Below are 13,467 nucleotides of genomic sequence, written 5' to 3'. Positions count from 1 at the left end.
AGATAAAAAATTGTTCTCAAAGTCAGAGGTAGTGTCTTAGTTCATGTATTCATTCCCCAACATCTCTATGCTACAGCTTGTAGAGTCAAGGATATGGCCAACCATCCTAAACTGCCTGAGCCCTTTTAGTACCATCTTCCAGCAGTGAACCATAATTCCATATGAGGCAGGGAGAAGATGCTCCCATATCAACATGCAGCTGGGAAGCAGCTTGTTATCAAAGATAAAGAGGGACCAGAGGCTTCATAGAATCATAGAACAGTTAGGGTTGGAAAGGACTATAGATCATCAAGTTCCAACCCCCCTGCCATGGGCAGGGACACCTCCCACTAAACCATATCATGCAAGGCCTCGTCCAGCCTGGTCTTGAACACTGCCAGGGATGGAGCGTTCACAGCCTCCCTGGGCAACCCATTCCAGTGCCTCACCACCCTAACAGGAAAGAATTTCCTCCTTATATCCAATCTAAACTTCCCCTGTTTAAGTTTTAACCCTTTACCCCTTGTCCTATTACTACAGTCCCTAATGAATTGTCCCTCCTCAACATCCCTATAGGCCCCCTTCAGATACTGGAAGGCTGCTATGTGGTCTCCACGCAGCCTTCTCTTCTCCAGGCTGAGCAGCCCCAACTTCCTCAGCCTGTCTTCATACGGGAGGTGCTCCAGTCCCCTGATCATCCTCGTGGCCCTTCTCTGGACTAGTTCCAACAGTTCCATGTCCTTTTTATGTTGAAGACACCAGAACTGCACACAATGCTCCGGGTGAGGTCTCACAAGAGCATAGCAGAGGGGCAGGATCACCTCCTTCCACCTGCTGGTCACGCTCCTTTTGATGCAGCCCAGGATACGGGTGGCTTTCTGGGCTGCGAGCGCACACTGCCGGCTCATGTTCATTTTCTCATCAACCAGCACCTCCAAGTCCTTCTCCACAGGGCTGCTCTGAATCTCTTCTCTGCCCAACCTGTAGCTGTGCCTGGGATTGCTCCGACCCAGGTGTAGGACCTTGCACTTGGCTTGGTTAAACCTCATGAGGTTGGCATCAGCTCACCTCACAAGCGTGTCAAGGTCCCTCTGGATGGCATTCCTTCCCTCCAGCGTATCAACCAAACCACACAGCTTGGTGTCATCGGCAAACTTGCTGAGGGCGCACTCAATCCCACTGTCCATGTCAGTGACAAAGATGTTGAACAAGACTGGTCCCAGCACTGATCCCTGAGGGACACCACTCGTTAGTGGTCTCCAGCTGGACATTGAGCCATTGACTACAACTCTTTGTCTGCAGCCATCCATAGCCATTCATGGACAGACTCATATTCTAAATGACAACTGGTTAATTTTCTTCATGTAGCATCAGCTTTTCTCTTCAGAAGTGGGCCTAAGGGTTCCCAATAGCTATCATGGAGCAAAAAATTAGTAAGAACCAAGTTCACACTATTATATTAGTTTCCTGAGTTATCCCTTGAGGGCACCTGGTAATACCCTTTTTCTAGTCACATGCTCCCAGCCCTTCTGCTTGATTCAAAGTGGCAAAAAGTAGAAATTGCAATTAAAATTGCTGCTATGGGATTCTTCTGCTCCATTAACTTGTTTCCAGACTAGCAGCATTGGAGAGATGAAGGGAGGGAGTGGGAGTAGAAGCAGTCTTTGGGGCTGTCTTTTAACAGTGCTGATGCCGAGCGCTTTGAAAGGTTAACGCAAAAAAATCTATTGTCATCTCACTGTGTCCATTTCTATCTCCTCTAATCATACGGGTATGGATACGCCTGCTAGTGCAATCAGGTGCTGTTGATGTGGTGAGCCTGCCTAAAGAGGGTGTTGGCAGCTGCCCTCTATTTGTGCTGCAGGAATGTACTGAACACTGTAAAAACAACATTTAGCCTGTACTATTGTGGCCTGCTGATTTCTGTTGTGCATTAATTTCATACTCATTGCATAAGGGATATTAGGCAGCACTTGTACCCTTAGGCCCTGCCATTAGCCGATTTTCATGAGCAGACTTCCATCTGCTCTTTTCTGGCCCTGTGACTCCTACCACCCTAAACACTGCTCCTGGGAAGTCCACCTACTTTCTCTCTGCTTCAAAAATTGCTGCCTTCCACCACTTCCTCTTTCATACCTTTAAAGCTAAAACATGACCATTTCTAAGATGGATTAAAAAATTGCTCGGAGCTGGTTGGCTACAGGATTCTTGACTTCCAAAGCAATTCACCAGGCTGGCACCAGAATGAATTCAGGTTGACCATGTGTAATAACTTATGTACTCCCTCTCCTTTTTTACCTTTTTATGGGCAATTCTCAGGAGTTTTACTAGAAGGAAATACTACTCAGCATGGCTGGCAAAGGAATTATTACCCAACATGGCTGATTTTGTGTAACTTCAGAGCTCCTATTAGGTCTTTCAAACTCACAAAGGTGTCATACCTAGAAAAACATCATTGAACAAGAATAAGGAGAAATCCCATCTGGCGTACAGTAGTGAGGATAGATCTGGGATCGATAAAGAACAGAAAGAAGGGGCAGAGTGTGAAAAGGGTGTGTTTGTGTGTGTGAGTGTGTAAGTAGGCTGAATTAATGGGGAAAGAGCTTCAGTGTCGGAAGGAAGTAAAACAGCTAAGTCCACAGTGAAGCTGTGTAGAAATAAATAAATGCAGACACAGGCGTTGGGATTTTTTCTTCTCTTTCCAGCTTTGATATTGACCTGCTTCATGCACTTACACAAATACAGTGGCTTTCTCAGCTTCAGTTTCTTTACCTGCAAAATGCCACAACTCTCCTAGGAATGGTTTTTTTCTTCTATTTATTTCAAACATTCTGGCTTTGTAGTGAATTTATTGTGGCTTTCTGCAGCCTGCCATATGTCTGATTGATTGACCAGACTAAACAATCCTGACCCAGGAGTTCTTGCAAGGCCATGGTGAGACCTTGGCAGACAACTTAAGTGTTGCCTTTACTCATGTTCAAAACTGTTCCAACCAGAGCCTAAGCAGAAGCCAAGAATAGCTGTTCATCTGCTTAATTTCCTTGACAGCCCAGATGCGATAGCCATTCTCACTGTCTCTGATAAAGCTGGGCCCAGGAAGGAGAACATGGTCATTTTCCATTTAAAGCAGACCTGGTGGAAAGTGGTCCCATACCCATCTCTTGAGGACCTGTGCAGGGAGGTGAGCACACTGCTTCTGCATTTTCCCTTACAGTCCTAACAGGAGTTCCTTTTTTATGTTACCTCTTTGGCTTGTTTTAAAGTTGCTGAAACCAGGTTCCTAACATACTGGAAGTGTTCACTCTACTGCTCTTGCTCTTGAGATTGCTTGGCTCTTGTCAGCTCAAGCTTTGCTTTCTTGTTACATTATGCCATGACTTGCAGCGAGGGAATTGTCTCTTCAAAAAAGGTACCTCTTTTGAAGGGGCTAATTACTATGTGTGCTGGGAGGGCATGTCAGTCTAGAGCCAAAAAAAGGAACATCACTGATTTGCCAGAAAGTTTCCTCATGAACATTAAAAAGATCATAATGAAAAAATGTGAAAATGAAGTTGCAGTGATCCCTTTGCCCCATGCAGGTACAGATCCAAACCTTTCCATCAGAGATTCATCAGCACAGAAATTTAAAACCTTTGTTCTTTATTACCTAAACAGCAGGGCTGAGATGGGGGAGAGGGAAGGGAAGCAGTGGTGAAACTTATCCTCTGTGCTGGGGTATCTGAGTGATTTGCATAAAGAACCTCTTACTAAACACTCCTCCTGCAGCAACCTCTGCTTCCCAGATTGGCATTGTGTCGAATGCAATTGCTGTGGCCTTTGACATCTTAGGAGGAGCACAAAAATAACCAATGAAGTCACTTTTTTCTTTCCTGGACTGCAATTTTTTGACTCATTCTCAATCAAATTGCTGCTCACTCTCCTCTTGAGAGAAGGCTGCATATTGTGTTTCTGTTTATCCTCCGCCTGGTTAGAGTCCTTGGGCTGCTTGGAAGAAAGTTGTTGGGGCAGAGTGGTATGGCCCTCTTAAAAAAAAAATCAATTAAAAATAAAGCAACTTTTTTTTTTTTTCATTTTTGTGGGTTGCAAGAGCAGGAGAATTCTAGGCAAGGTACCGCAGGCTTCTCTTCCATCTTATCTGCAGTGTTTTCTTTCCCTATTTTTTCGTTTTCCTTTTCCTTACTTCACACAGGTTCTGATGTCAAACTTATCATGAGAAATAAACCGAAGAACACATTAGGGCTTACTTGACAAGAATCTAAGGCCTAAAAATCTGGTTGTGCTTGCTTCGTCTAGGAGGAAAGAATAGCTGAAGCTCAAAAGCTTGTACTTGCTTGTTCTCCTCAGACATTCAGAGCACCATTCTACATTTATTGCATAAACTCCATTAAAAAGATTCCCTTCAGAGAGGCGCATACTATGGTAGGACACTAGAGAGATAAAGGGGCTTTGCCACCCATGCCTTCATAAATGGTCCATATTACCATTATATAAGGCCTTGCATACCCAAGCGTAAAAGCATAGCCTCTGACTCAATAGAAACATTGTCATAAACCTTGTAAGCTCATGGGGTTTATGGACTGAATCGAGCCCAGGGGATTAAACTACTGATATGATAATTAGCCTGGCATTCAATGCTGCTATCTATTATGTTAGGCAAATAAACTATTTACTGTGTAAACGAGTTTTAATATTCTTTTTCACACCTGGAGTCAAGTGAAATATTAGGAAACAGCTTTAACCTATGGAGGAAAAAAATACGAGAAGGGAAGCAAGAAAGCTATTTGCCACGATTTTGTTAATAATCATTTCAGGTGTATAAATATAGCAGCTTGCCAAGCCTTTGGCCGTCAGAGCAGTGTTTGTGCAATAGCCCAGCTTTATTCTAATTTTTACCGAGCAGCTCTTAGGAGACCTGTGGAGAAAGGTGACTCGGTATTTAAAGCCTTGACCTGAGACTCAGGAGACTTTTATTCAGAGCTTTCTGCTGCCTGCACAGATCAATATAGTTCTCTCTCTACTTCTGCTCTTCATATCAGCAGTGATAAGGTCTTTAGGACATAGAAATTCGATGCTTGTTTGCTGTTTGGGATGATGAAGCATGATTTTGGTGGAACCTTAGGGCTCTAGTATGACCACCCATTAATTTGAAAAAAAAACAAAAAAGAAAGAAGAAAAAAGAACAAGTGGCTGATGGACAGAGTACAACAGAGGTGGCTTTCTTGCTCTTCAAGGTGGATGCTCAGGTGTTCCCTGCATGTGGCTGGAGTACATTGGGAGCTTTGCACAGCTGAATCCTGGTTAGCAGTGTTCTGAAATGTCTCTCAGGCTGGAGGACATTGCTACTGCCTTATAAACCAAGTACAGCATTTCTGCACAACATGTCTTATCTGAAGGAAGAAAAGAACAAGTCGGGATTGAAATTCTTCCAGAACTTTGACATCTTGCTTAATGCTGGTATAGTAGACACTCACAGCAAGGATCAACACTGCACAAAATGAGAGCCACAGGAGCGCAGGCAATCCAGATGATGACCTGTCATCTACTGAACGGTGATGAAGAGAAAAAAGAAAGCAGCATTATTTTACTGTCATCTTAAACACTTACCAAATTTGACCTCCTGCTGATGCTTTTGTCCCACTTCTCTGGGAACAGCAGGGTACACAAGGCTCTAGTTGATGCCTAATTCAACAGGCATCAGTTAAGTGACAGTGAGTCACACCTCCTGATAAAGGGTGATGAGTATAAGAGATCTCATCTAATGGAGCATTTAAAGAGTTTAATTATATACAGTAAGAATAGGATTACCATAGCTAATGTGTGATCTCAAGTTTCCCTCCAGCCAGCATTTTTTACATCTTTATACTGTTAAGTTAAATACTAGGAGAATATTAAGCTACCTTGTCTAATTATTTAATGTTTACAAATGTTCCACAAGATCTAGATTTCTGTCTTTTTCACTCAGCTTGTTTAGGGCTCCTACTAATTACAGTAAGAACCAAAATGTGGCTCCATTAACCTAGAGGCATACTTAGAACACTCTGGCAGGTTTAACCTCTCTCTAAGTGCTAGGTGTGTTAATTACACTGACACATCCTCTGCACTTGCTCTTAAGCAGGAGGACACTGTAAACATTTTTCTTGCATTTAAAATGTAGTTCCAAGTATGCTTAAAGTGCTATAGGTCAGGCACAGTACATGTCTAGAAATCAACATTTAGCTCACCAACATCCATGTCCCAGCCCATGCACACGTGTGTCCATCCATGGGCCTTGCTTGATTCAGATCTGGCCGCTCTGTTTGACTATATGCTCACTGCACAATCAGTATTATTTTATAAAGCACTTTGAGTATTAGACATGCAGTATAAAGCCAAATTCATGCCTGAATAAAGACTTGTAGTGTGCAGCTATTTTCCTGCCATATGCACATAATCAAGAAGGAGATAAAAATGCGGTGTGTATTATTATGGGTAAAGGGCCAACATTAGTTGTAACATATTTAAATTAGCTGCTACCATGAGCCCTGGAATACATACCAGTCAATTAAACTGTCATACAGATGTACAGAGAGGAAGGTGAAAGTCATAAAACCAAGCAAGTAACATATAATAATGTATCAAAAAGTGTACGGGGAAAATGTAAAATGTTAATAAGCAGTCATTTTATAGCTAACCAGAAACCAAATCAATGTCTCGTAATAGATCTGAGTGAATTATTCGCAGCAAATAATGTATTCAATTTAATTTAGCGCTTCTTTATGTTTGCAAATTATCTGTAGGCAGACTTCAATTTTTATAAATTTGTTTATTTGGCATTATTTTGTGAACAGTTTATATGAAGGTATTTTGCCAGTGAATTATTTACCACTTTCTGGTTTTGCAGAGATTTGGGATTTGGAAGTCGGCATTTCCTTTGTGTGATCTCCCACACCACATAATACAGCTCTCAGCTGGGTGGCCGCTTGCTTTTCAAAGCATGGGGCCTGGCTGATGAGCATACCTGGTAACAGGGAAGCTTTCTTGTGAGAACTAAACATCTTTTCACATCAACTCTGTTCTGTGAATAGTTTATAACCTTTTTCAATCTTGTGAAAGTTTTTTTCCATATGAAATTTCTGAGTGATCTAGGGTGCAAACTTGCCTTTTCCTTATATCATCTCAATTAGGGAGTATGTTCAGTCCAGGAACAGAAAAAAAGTAATGTGGAAGAATAATCCCACCCACAAAACAGTGAGAGCTATGCTCACAACTGCTTCAGCACATCACTATAATTATGTGCTTAAATGCAAGTTTGCTCTTTTCTATATTACAGATATAAAATTAATGCTTAAGTTTGTTAGTTACTTTGCTTGTTGGAACAGCACACTCAGCAGTAGCCATGTGCCCAGTTTAAGAAAAAGGGATGTCATCTGCACTGTATACAGCAGGTGCTAGACTTCGGCCAGGGCCTCTTGAATGGTCACCATCATAAGAACATCCAGATACACGCGTTTGCTTGAGGGTCTGTGAGGCTGGCTGGCCTCAAACACCCTTGCAAACAAAGAGAAAAACAGATTATTTTTATTATTTCTACCCTGCTGCCAGCATATAAATGAATTGTCTCTTTCCCACATACGAAACTCAGCAGGGAGAACTATTTTTTCGCTTGGGGTGCTTTCTCTGCATATCTTAGTGAAAAACCTGTACCTATTCTATTGCCATAAAATATATTAATTATATTTAAACTAAAAATAGCTTCAGGGATTTCATTTTTGTTTCCACTATTTGTGATATAAGATATCTTGTTTAAAATACTGCACCTGACCTCATCAACACCTTGTGCTTCATATGCTGAGAAAAAAAAGCAACAACCACTGGCAGTATGAAAGGCTTTGTATACAGAGGATATATTTGCACAGTGCATCACAACAGCTACAAAGCAAACTCAGGTTAGTGCCATGGGTGGCTCACAGTCATAATGTGAAACTTCAACTTACCCACTATGTAGTCACAGCAGGAAATAGCTAGAAAACAGAATGAAAATGTTCTTACATGCTTAGAGATGCTGGGCTGAATCTTACACCACTTCTGACTCTACAGATTTATGTCAGATGAGGATCTACCCACCCCATGAAAACATGCAGATGGAGGTGTACTTCAGGAAAGTGAAAAGGATTATTGTATGGGGGGTATTCAGAAACAATTTGCTGCTATTTTGGGGAGGTCAGGAGTCAGCTCTCGTAAAAGAAGACCTCCCATTTTACATCATTTCTAGAAAGGAAAGGAGGTAGAAAAGCAGGCTGGGAAAAGAATGAAAGCTAAGAAAGCAAAGCCCACTGTCAGGTACAACTTTCATCTGACAGTATCCTGGAACTGCCTCTGCTTGGCAGCCGAGGCCCAGACACAATCCACTATGAAAAGTCCAGAGAATGGAAAAATTTCAGTCGTGCCAGAGACCTTCATCTTACTGGCCTCTATGTTAATAATGTTGTGTGGACAATCAGCAAATCATCTAAATCACAGGCTGTTTGCAACACAGAATATTGATTATGGACTGGGACATTTCTAATGTCTTAATGGAAAAGAGTCAGTGTCTTCTCCGTCCTTGCAGTTCCCTGGGCATGATGCATGGCTGGGCTGAAGACAGAGCCAGTGGGAGATACACCTGGTCCCCCCTGGTTGGACTGGCTTCAGCAGTGCTTAAGGGGGGGCATAGGCTCTGGCAGAGAGCTGAAGGATGTACTAGCCCTCATTAAAATCCTTCTCTAGAGCAGTCAGATGAGCTTTGAAGTATTTATAGCTGACTCACTGAGTGCAGAACTGGAGTTCAGTTTTGACAGGAAAGCCCAGGTCATGTCAACAACCTTGTCAAGAAACAGCTTTTCCCTCCAGCATTAGGAGGTACCACAAATGACATATTGCAAAACCAATGAGAGGTTTGTTTACAGACACATCAGCTGATGTTTTCAAAAACAGGGCAGCAGTCCAGATAGGGGGCTGACACAGAAATTTTACCATTCTCTCATCTGTGTTTTTCCTGACCAGTGTACCAAAACTATACAATTTTAGCCCCCTAACAATACATAAAAGTTTTCTCAGTTGGGTCAGCTTGTGAAAGGCAGAATGAAACAACAGCTCTTATCTGGTTATGGATTGTATCACTAGCAGAAGTATAAACTGGATCCTTGTGCTAGACCTCTGCCTGAAGTCACCCCCCAGCTGACCAACCTGCAGACTGTTATTTTGGCTCAGAAATGAAAGACCAGAGATTATGTTAGCTGTAACATTTGTTGAGTGCTCTCATTGGCAGAAACTGTTATATCTTGGCTGCTTTCAACCCCAGTGGGCCAGCTAGGCTCAGATCTTTACTATTGTATCCCATGGCATGCATGCTGCTCAGAAACATGAACAGGCTGGTTTCCTCCCCACCATTACATCTTAGTTACCCAGAATGACATTAGTGTATTCACATTTGGTCTGAGATCCTTTAGTATGAGTGGAAGCATCGTGCTGGGGTAGACCTGAGGCTCAGCCAAGGCCATGGTCTACAACGATCCCTGGAGTGGATGACTCATGAGTTCACCCAGAGAACAGCCCTGAGGCTTCTCTAATGTGGTACAGGAGCCTGTATGTTCCCAGAGGAGGCAAGTAAATGGACCAAATGCAATTCTGTCTGTCCTCTGCTTTGAGCTGAGCTCAAAATCGCAAATAACTTTATCAGAAGGGGAAGCTTATGTGGACAGACATGTTCTAAGCTAGAAAGTTCATGCCAAAAGGCATAATAGCATGAGCATACCATATTCAGTGACTTCTTCTGGCTCACGAAATCGAACTCTTCTCTCTGGTTTCCGCTTTTCCCCCACAGCTTGATCTGCAGGTGGCCTTTTCCTCAGTATTGAAGGAGGATAGCTGCTGTCATCTGTCTAAAGAGTTGATCAAAACACAAAGAACATGGACATTTAAAATGGAATAATGAATCTGGGTGAAGCTTTGAGCTTTTGTTGCTATTACCATGTCCCTCAAAGGAAATGATATTAAACACATCTGTTTGGACATTTATAGTCAAATGATTGTAATATTTATAGCAAGATAATATGGATATTCCTTCATTGTCATGGATCTTCAGTACTCTATTCTAAAGCTGTCTTTTAAGGTTGGTCAAAGTAACAGCAAAGTGTTCAGAAAGGATTTCTCTGATTTGGAATGAACAGTTACTGAAGGTGGCTGCTCAACAGCCCTGAGGTAGAAGGACATAAATGTGATACAAAAAATATGAGCCATAATATTGATAGCACCTTTGAAATGTTCTTCGGAGCTAAGCATCTCGGTTCTCAGTGCAGTGTTGCCATTTCAACAACTGAGACTATGCAGCAGTCTTGGGTTTAGACACTACCCTGGTGGGTATGAGAATGTAATTTGTTTGTACTTTGATATCACAATTCTGTTGTTGTTCTGATTTTTTTGCTTGGAAGTCACACTCAGGCCTTGATAACAGAATCAGATTGCTGTGGATTCTGCCAGATGACAAGAAACAGGGCTGCAGTAATAGTAGTAAGTCCCTCTTCTGTATAGTCATACTCCCACAGTCAGCTCCCCAGAGTGAATCTTAGAAAACCAGAGATTCTCCACATTTTGCTTACTTTAAGATTGAAGTAATCTTTTCTATGCCTTTTTCTCCGTTCCCTCTGTTTCTCTGCTAGGTAAAGTGTATTATTTTCAGATGATTTGTTTGCTCCTTCTAGTCACTGTCCCTGCTTCTTATTTTTCCTTTGTGCGCCATTTCCCCACTCAGTGATTGCATTCTCCTTCCTCCATGTTTTTCTTCCTGCTTTAATATTTATACTCTTCAATGCCTGCTACTTTTGCCCATTTTTAGACTCAAACACCTTCACCCTATACCTTTTCTCTTTGGATGTTTTCTCCACACTTACCATTTCTCATACCTATTCATTGTGCTGCAGAAGCAGAATTAAGTCCAATTAACTACAGTCTGGGGGGGTCAGACCCCACAATACAGAGGATAAGTAGATTTCTCTATGCATAACACTGGATAATCTCAGAAAAGGACATAACATAACCAGCTGGAACTGCCATGGAGTAAGGAAAGTCTTCAGCTTTGATACCTTCTCCTGAGGGATTTATGAAACAGATTTTGGCTTAATTTTTCACTATTAAAGATTTTTTTTCTGATCTTGGGGTCGTATAAGCATACATACCACCTCTGTCTCAAGACTGGGGACAGGGTTTGTTGGAGCTATGTGGTTTTTATTCAGGAGCTCAGAAGCTGGAACACCCATCCAGGTTATGGAAAAACTAGATTCAACTTCTGTGTAAGTCCAAAGGAATATGAACCAACATCTCTTAAATACATGCCCTCGTTATCAGAGCTATGTTGCACACATGGCAGCAGGGAATCAGTTGCTGCCACTGAAGCTGTCTTGTTTGGACTTGAATAATTAAATATTCATTGAGTTAAAGAAAGAAGGAATGAAAGAATGACTTTACAGCTTGGTGTTTGGGTGCCCCCCTCGGGGTGGGAGAAGTCTGCTACTATCCTTGCTCCAATGAATACTTCATATGAAATACTTAAATATTCATTGGAGCAGTCAGTGGGAACAGGGTCTCTCATCTAACAGGTGAGTACCCTAATCACTCTGCTATAACCACACACACACTTTCTGGCATAATGAATATTTAATTATTCTGTGTAAAATGAAACGGGTTTAGGGAGACACAGCCCAGCTCAGGCTAGCAGTGGTTATAGCTTTAGCTAGGAGGGCTCCTTCTGTGGCACAACCAAGTAAACTAAACTTTATATTTGAAGAGACTTAAAACTCCAAGTGTTGCTTTTGTCCATATGAGCTTTTCCAAACACTTAGCAGCAACGTCACATCAGGAGAGAAAAGCATTAAACAATTAGCTGGTTGGGTAGCACCTACCCAAGGAGGACCTTAAAGAGGAAGTAGTATTCACAATATTTACTAAACTTTAATAACTTATGGAAATCAAAGCTGTCAGAAGTAGTGATGCATTCTCCCTTCAGACAGAAACCTGGTCTTAACATACTATGACAAGAGCTCGAAATGTATTAAAGTGCTAGTCAGTAAATTACATGCCCTTAAAAACAAGCCATTTCTGAAAAGCTTCGGGTGTTGGACATAAGGACTTTACTGCCCATCAAGAGATTACTTACCAGCAGCTCCTCTGCACTAGGATCAGAAGGCGGGGCTGGACATATCTGGGACATGTACTCTGGATGCCAACATGAAGCCTCCCACACGAGGCTTCAGTTAGAAAACCACTCGCTCAAGAAAATGAGAAGGATCAGGGAAAAGCGTCTGGAAATCCCTCTACAGTGAAGACTGAGCAGGCAGTGCCACTGAGCAGATGGGAGCAGCAGCAAATGACAAGGGAGTGGAAAGAAGAGTTTCCGCCCTTCATACCAGTGTTGGCTTGGGAAGGATGACGTTACTTGAAATGTACTCAGTAGCCAAAAATAGCACATAGTGATAATACTGATTGTGCAGCTGGAAAGCAGGGCTTCCCTGGCAAATGCAAAGTTCTTCAATGGAGCAAATCGCAGATAAACACCTACATATTCATGTGTGTAATCGTGAAGTTGAAGCTGTTCCTTTTTTTTTTATAATTATTGATGCATTTCTGTGATCATGGTGATCTCCTTTCCAGAAGCCATTCCCAATCTCAAAAATCTTGCAAGTGGGATTGCTTATAATCCTTCTCCCATTCAAAATATGTGAGTAAAGCCATCAGGAAATAATACAGATGTAGTGGGATTACATATATTTCTCTTCGCTATAGTTATGGCCTCACTTTATATGCTTTATGAATTGGATCCATTATTATAGTGATAAAGTGGGATTTTAACATTAGACATTTCTACAGATATTATAATAAGATTATTGATAAGAAAAGAGGTGATTTACTGCTCAAGAGGCTTCAACAGCCCCTTGTTAAATGCTGAAGGTTGGTCATCATCAAATACGCAATTTCTAGTCAGAAATACGTAGCATGACTGCTGAGATATGGTGGTTTACTGTCTCTAGAAGCACAACCATGAACATTTTTTGTGGTTCTTTTCCTGGAGCTATTTATTTACTGTGACATACCTAAAGTACTCAGTTTTGTGTTATTTTCCAGGTGGTTTGCGTGGATTCTCCCATGGCATGCTCAGAATGGTCCTTGGTTTGCACCAACCCAGTAGAGCGAGGGTTGCAAGATGCTTACATTGGCACTAGGAAACACAGGGCACAGCAGCTCTGTGGGTTTCACTGTTTAAATCTTCCTTTCAGAGATTCAGGAAGCAGGTAAGTAGATGTGAAGGGTTGGGATCCTGCCGCAGAGAAAACCAGGCCAGCACAGCAGTGGAGACCCCTTGCTGTGGCTGATGTGGGCTCAGCAGCTCCCTTGAGACCTGCCGCCCTCTGCCAGATCAGCCTCTGCACAGATCTGCAGTGCTTGCAGGAGCTACTGTCCTCAAGCCCTTCCCTTCCA

Source organism: Pezoporus occidentalis, unplaced genomic scaffold (genome assembly GCF_034315485.1).
Source record: "Pezoporus occidentalis ecotype Australia unplaced genomic scaffold, CSIRO_AGI_Poc_V1 ctg31, whole genome shotgun sequence".
NCBI classification, from domain to species: Eukaryota; Metazoa; Chordata; class Aves; order Psittaciformes; family Psittacidae; genus Pezoporus; species Pezoporus occidentalis.
Note: the sequence above shows the minus strand (reverse complement) of the source record.